The 7,500-nt window shown below is 29.6% G+C and overlaps 1 protein-coding gene across 2 annotated transcripts in view; it reads right to left on the bottom strand.

The window, feature by feature from the left end:
- The window catches only part of LOC146872313 (uncharacterized), a 52,779-nt gene that overhangs the window by 44,148 nt on the left and 1,131 nt on the right, over window positions 1-7,500 (bottom strand). The window lies entirely within an intron of this gene.

The raw sequence follows: 7,500 nt of genomic DNA, 5'->3' as shown, positions 1-7,500 counted from the left end.
GTGATTAAATTATTTCACGAACAAAAAAAAAGAAAAAAAAAAAAATAGAGAAATGGAATGTTAAGTTTTCCTTGAAGAAAATGCCAATATAGAATATTTCATACATAGTTTATATAATTTCATTATGATAATTATTTCGCACGACGAAAGTACCTTCAAGTTTCTTTTTTTTTTCTTTTTTTTTTTTTTTTGAAGAAAATGCATAAATAAAATGTTTCGAATTTTAATAATGTTTCAATTTAAATACTTCTTTCTGGAAATATATATATATATATATATATATATATATACACCTACTATAATTATTTCACAAGATGAAAGTACTTTCAAGTGTTCCTTTAAGAAACCTCCTAATGAAACATTTTCTTTTTTTTTTTTTTTTTTTGATTTTAATGAAGTCCCCAACAACAACGAAATACCTCGTGCACGTTCAATATTAATATAAAAATTAATACGAATAATATAATTAATAATTTTCTCGCTCGTAGTGAAATATTCTTTCGTATTTTTTCACTCGTACCCATTCTATTGCATCGCATTTCAATGGTTTATATAAATGAATGAACGAACGAATGAATAATAAAAAAAAAAAAAAAGAGAAAAAAAAATTTGTATAAAGAGGTACTACCTGTGGTATGATAGAGTCCGTTAGAAGAAGAAAAAGAAAAAGTAAAAAGAAAAAAAGAAAAAAAGAAAAAGAAAGAAATAAGAAAGAAACGATGAGGAAAGAAAGATAGAAAAGGAAACAGAAGTGGAAACGGAAACAAAAAAAAAACAAAAAAAAAAGAAAAAAACAAAAAAAAGAAAAACAAAAAAAAAAAAAAACAAAAAAGAAAAAGGAAGAAAAGAAACGACGAAAGAATAAAAAGAATAGAATAACACAACGGTTTTACCTACGATCTTTATAATTTTAGAGAGAGAAACGTCTTTCTGAAAATGACTGGGATTTGCATGAAACGCTCGTTATGTCTCGCAGTTAAAAACCTTTCGGTAACAACGTCCGACGATTACGAGAACTTTTATTCTCGGGGAGCTTACGAGGATCAGTCTCATCGTTTTGAGGTCGTCCTCGAAAGCTTACCGAAGGCCAAGATCGTTGTTGGAAGAAGGAGAGAAGAGAAAAAAAAAGAAAAATAAAAAATGAAAAAGAGAGAGAGAGAGAGAGAGAGAGAGAGAGAGAGAAAACACCCGTTATCTTTTGTATTCGGATAAAAAGAATTACAGCGTGACATTAATGAATGTTAACAAGTAGAATAACCAAGATAAGTTAAGTTAATTCCTTCTCTAACTCAATTTATATATATATATATATATATATATATATATATATATTTAATAATAATATGAAACTTATATTAACTTATGTTACTATAATTAGACAATATCTTTTGAGCATATTAATAATTGAATATGTAGAACACATAGAAGATCTAATTTTATGATTGAAGTTAAAATATCAAAGGACATTTGAATGATATAAATTGAATATATATGTATGTACATATATATTCAATAGCAATAATATAATCGCGTAGTATTAACGTTATTACGTGCGCCAATGAAAAATATATAATTAATAAAAATTGTTCCTTTTTGTCGATTAAACTCGGACCGGTATATATCATTCAAATACGTGTGGAGTAATTTTGGTGAGAAGGAAAAATTTACGAAAAAAAAAAAAAAAAAGAAAAGAGAAGTAAGATGAAGAGAGAAAGGGGGAAAAGAAAATGAAGAACAAAAAAAGAAAAAGAAAAAAGAATAAAGAAAACGAAATTCGTCAAAATATTCAACCCTAAATATACACCTAATGAAATATTTTATCGCGAAATAACTTTTGCCACTCTACTTTCATATTCCTTTAAGTTTTTTTCTCGATGAAGAATCGTAGAAAGAGAAATTTTTATAAAAGACAGAAATAGAGATAGAGAGAGAGAGAGAGAGAGAGAGAGAGAGAGAGAGAGAAAGTGAGAAAGGAAGATAGAAAAAGGTGAAAAGAATTTCTAGTTCTAGTGTCGGATCGTAAATAAAAATGAATCGTTGTCGACGTAGTGAGAGAAAGAGAAAGAGATAGATAGATAGAGAAAGAGGAAGAGAGAGAGAGAGAGAGAGAGAGAGAGAGAAAAAGCAATAGATCAAAAGGCAGCCAGTGGAGGCCTGCCGCGAGCGAGCGAGCAAGCAACCGACCGACGTAGAAAATAAAAGAGAATTATTGAGAAGCAAAATAAATCAGAACGTTCATTCGTTCGTTCGTTCGTTCGTTCGTTCGTTCATTCGTTCATTCGTTCCGTTCGTCCACTCTTAAGGGACAAACTCTTTTATATGGGGAATAGTATCTCGTGATGATCTCACTCTCTTCTATTAAAAATGAAAGCTCGTGGAAAGTAACGATAGAGGGCCTCGATCTAAATCCCGTGTCCTCGACATTGGGTAAAAGAGGGAGATGAAAGGGTGAGATTGAGGCGTTGGGGATTGGGGTGGCAAGTACGTAGAGAGGAAGAGAAGGGTAGAAAGAGAAGGGGCCTTGAGAGTTGAACTCCGCGGTTCGGAATGAACGCGATAAGGGAAACACGTGTTGAGCACGCTCGTTTTCTCTCTCACTCTCTCTCTCTCTCTCTCTCTCTCTCTCTCTTTATCTTTATCTTTCTTTCTTTTTTTCTATTTATATCATTTCTTTTCTCTCATGATGTGTCATTTATTTTTCTAATAATACGATGATTCCTTAATTTATATATATATATATATATTATTCTCAATTTTTCTTTTGCTCTCCCTTAATTGAAATATAAAGAAAAATAGAAAAAAAAAAGATAGGAGAAAGAGAAAAATTTCGATCGACAGGATTTTTATAAAAGTCGTGCAATTTTTTTTTATATCCTTCTTTCGGTTCTTTTTTTTTCTTTTTTTTTTCTTTTTCTTTTACTCGTGGATGATGAGATATCCCGGGATAAATATCTTTTATCTCTTCTTCTTCTTCTTCTTCTTCTTATTATTATTATTTTTTTTTCTCTCTCTCTCTCTCTCCCTTTCCCTAGCGCTTACTCTCTTTTTCTATTTTTCTCTCTTTCACTTTTTCTTTTTTTTCTGTTTTTTTTTTCTTTTTTTTTTTTTTTTTTTTTTTTTGATCGTTCAGGATTTCTCGTCCGCATGAAAAATCCGATTGCTGAAAGTGGCTTTTTCACGTGGATCTCGCTCGTAAATAAAGGCGCGAGAATGTGTAAACGACGGGAAAGCACCTGCCGGTGTTGCTTCGTGAAATTGCTCGTAATCGAGAGAATGTGATCGACGGTTATTAATTGTTTTTCCCCTTTTTCTTTTCTTTATTTCTCGATAACAACCGCAACTTTTCGATCGGACAATTCTTCTTCTTCTTCTTCTTCTTTTTCTTTTTCTTTTTCTTCCTTTTTACTTTTTCCCTCCTTCCTTTAACTAATCCTTTTTTTTTTTTCTTTCTACATTCTTCTATTAATCTACAATCATATTTCATTATTTATTCTTTTTCTCTTTTCTCTTATCTATTTTATTTTATTTCAATTAGAATCAATCTAATAATAATAAAGCAAATATAAATTTTGAAAGCCATTCAGAAAATTAAATATCATTTAATAACGTTACGACAAATTTCATTCTTTAATATATAGAAATTCGATTATATCAAAAATCAAAGATTATCTTTGACGTTAATGTCATTAACATTATTCATTATTATTATTAATTTAAATCTTTAATTTTCGTTGCTTAACATCGATTATCGATCTTTATAACATTTTCCGAAAGATAATTAATTTTGAATGTGACTGGTATTTCTCTCTCTCTCTCTCTCTCGTTTTCTATCTATCTGTCTATCTTGTACGCGCGCGGGCAAACTATGAGATATTCTTATCTACTTCTTCCTTTAGACTGTGCGTTGTACTTTGTCAAAGTTATAATTACTATTCTAATTAGAAGCAATGTCAATCATTATAATTAACTTCTACCGAGGATGAATCTAATTTAATAGCTTATCAGTTTTCTCCTAGTTAAGTTACTTATAATATAATATATATTAAATATATATATATATATGTATATATAATAAAATATATATATATATATATATATATATATCGATACCCTGCTAACATTTTTGAACCTCGAAAATAATCGGATTTATTAAAAAGTATTTAAAGAGAGGCAGAGACAAAGAGAGGAGGGAGAAGCATGGAAAAAATTACAAAAGAAAGAGAGAGAGAGAGAGAGAGAGAGAGAGAAGAAAAAAAATACTTTCTTGTTAGAACAATTCTTTTTAGAAGGAACAATGATAATAAACCTAATACACAGTTTTGATCATTTGAAAAGCGTTAAGCATGTCTGACAGATATTCCGGTTGAAGCTTTTGCAAAAGCCAGCGTTAAGCTATTAAAATGAACGTAGTCTAGTTAGCACGGAAGTTGTGGTAAATACTGGAGCCCTTCTAGACAGGACAACGGCGGACCTTCGAAATCGCTCTCGAACTTTGCCTGGGCTCATCAAATACGTCCAAAACTGTTACCATCTAACTCGACTAATTGACTTTATCTCAGGAAACTGAATAATAATTAAATAATCAAAGGAGAGTTGTCTGAGGAGAAAGAGTAGGAAAATAGAGATAGAGAGAGAGAGAGAGAGAGAGAGATGACATATATAGAATATCAAAAATAGTTTTGCATTTACATGTTTTTGGGAGAACAATGATCGTCGATTAGGACAATGTTATATTAAATTGAACCTTCATGAATATGTTGAATAATAAAAATAAAATAAAATAAAAAGAAAAAAAAACATCCCTACCCAACAACGCAACCCTATCCCTTCTTTTTCCTTCGTTTTCTTTCTTTTTTTTTTTTTTTTTGTTTTTTTTGTCCATTTTTGCCCCTTTTTTCCCCTCCCTCCATTTTCTTTTTCTCTCTTTTTATCAAACGATTATTTATTAGTCTCGCTAATAGAACTATATACTTTATCGATTTCATTCGATCGCAGAGGATTATTTTTTTATTTATTTATTTCTAGCTTATAACTTCGAGATACTTTTCTCTCGTTTATCTTTTCTTTATCTTTTATATTTTTTTCTTCTTTTTTTGTTTTTTTTCTTCTTTTTTTTTTTTTTTACAATTACTTTTCGTCCACGAATATGTTTCAATTTTGTTTTTTCTTGTAAAAAAAAAAAAAACAAAGGGAAAGAAAAGAGAAATTGAAAAAGAAAAAAAAACATAGAGGAAAGAAAAATACAAATAAAAATATAGAAAGAGAAGAAAATTTCATTCGTTCGAATCGAAATTTTATAAATGTATTATATCACATGAGTTAAAAATAAATAGTAATGTTTATTCTTTTATCAAATTAGTATAGATTTTCTTTACTATACACGGAAACAACTATGTGTACGTATAATCATAAATCTTTAATGACCGGTCAGATTCAGGTCAATGATCTACTTCAAATGATACGATAGTTTAGCGATCGAATTGCGAAATAATCTGTTTTGTTTCTACATGCCAAATGAGTTTTTAAATTGAAACTAAATTTCTCTCTCTCTCTCTCTCTCTCTCTCTCTTTTGATTTTTATTCTGAACGTTTGATATAATTTCCACGTGATATATAATAACAAATTGTGAATGAAATTGAAAGGCCAAATAGATTTAATCTAAACACAAACATCCTATGATTATTTATGTAAATAACATCTTATATGTAATATATACATATATATACATATATTATTTTTTCTCTCTCTCTCTCACTCTCTCACTCTCTCACTCTCTCTCTCTCTCTCTCTCTCTCTCTGTTGGTTTTTATTAAAGACATTTGAATAACCACGTGCTAGATAAGAACAAATTGCAATTGAAATAAAATTGCAGGGCTAATCAGATTTGATCGAAATACAAATATAATCTCCTTTCTAACGGAGTTACATAACTTATATTTACATCTTATGTTTTACATATATATATATATATATATATATATATATTGCGTATAGGTATACATATATGATGTGCGTATGTCATAGTGAAATAAAAGCTTTTCCTATCGGGAATTCAGTGAAATAAGCTAATTTGGTAGAACGTCGATCGCGTTACAGTAATACCGTCGATTTCTCCTATCTGATCCGCGTAGACGTTTTCAATTTTCCATGTGTCTGCCTTTAAGGTGCCGCCGCACGGGACTTCGAAAGGTACCACCATCATTTTTCCTCGACGCGAAATTACTTTTAGATCCTTAACAAATGCCGACTCATTGTTATCGTATAGGAGAGTGACGTGGCTGTTGTTGTTCTAACGTAGACGTGGAAAAAAAAGAAAAAAAGAAAAAAAGAAAAAAAAGGAAAATAAATAAAATAAAAAAGAAATAAACAACGAAGGAAAAGTAAAAAGAAAACAAAAAAAAAAAAAGAGAAAAAGAAAAGACAAAAAGACAAGAGCACAAAAAGTATATAATAAATAAATAAATAAATAAAAAGTAATAATAATGACGATGATGATGATGATGATGATGATGACGATGATAAAAGAAGTGAGAATAGAATTTCTCTGTTCGATCTCTTATATCACTTGATATTAAATTTTGTTCAACGAAGGAAAAAAAAAAAAAAAGAAGAGGAAAGGAAACAAAAAACAAAAAGAAAAAAAAAAAAGAAATGAAAAATAAAGATAAAAGAAAAACGATCATTAGATTCAATCTCAATGGCTATCAACGTGACTACCAACGTGACCGCCAACGTGAATCGGATTTACTCGAGGAACGGTAGATGTACGCGTCATAATAAACAAGCGAACATTGATCCTTTCCTTCCTTCCTCCATCTTTCTCCATCAATTCTACGTACTTTATAAAATATTTGGAAAAAAAAAAAAAAAACAAAAAAACAAAAAAACTATCCGAGAAATTTTATTCTATTATTTCATAGAAAAAAAAAAAAAAAGAAAAAAGAAGAAAAAAAGAAAAAAAGGTTATATCGAATTTTTTCAAGTACTCACGATTTCTTCATCCACCCGACTACCCCGTCTATTCTCGGCCTCAACATAATTCCTAGAAGTCTTCGATCACTAACTAATTGTTAATTCAATCCAACTGAATCGATTGAAACCACATCGCATCGTTTATTCCATTAAAATTCGACATTAAAATTGAACGTATCTACTGGTATTGATTATAAGTAACTAATTAAAACGCACGCTATCTCTCTTTCTCTTTCTCTGTCTCTCTCTCTCTTTCTTTTTCTTTCTCTTTTTCTTTCTCTCTTTCTCTCTCTCTCTCTCTCTCTCTCTCTCTCTCTCTCTCTTAAACGCGATATTGAAGTTCTATCTTTCTCTCTCTCTCTCTCTCTGCTCCTCTCACTGTTCTACTTTTTAAAGAGAAAAAAAATAAATGAAAAAGGAAATAAAATAAAAAGGAATAAGAAAAAATTAAAAACAAAAAAAAAACAAAAAAGCAAAAACAAAAAAAAAACAAAAACGAAAAAAAGGAAAAACAAAGAATAAGAAAG

The sequence above is a fragment of the Vespa mandarinia genome, chromosome 21 (assembly GCF_050613455.1).
Source record: "Vespa mandarinia isolate Hongniang chromosome 21, ASM5061345v1, whole genome shotgun sequence".
Lineage (NCBI taxonomy): Eukaryota > Metazoa > Arthropoda > Insecta > Hymenoptera > Vespidae > Vespa > Vespa mandarinia.
This window is presented reverse-complemented; position numbering and strand designations above follow the sequence as displayed.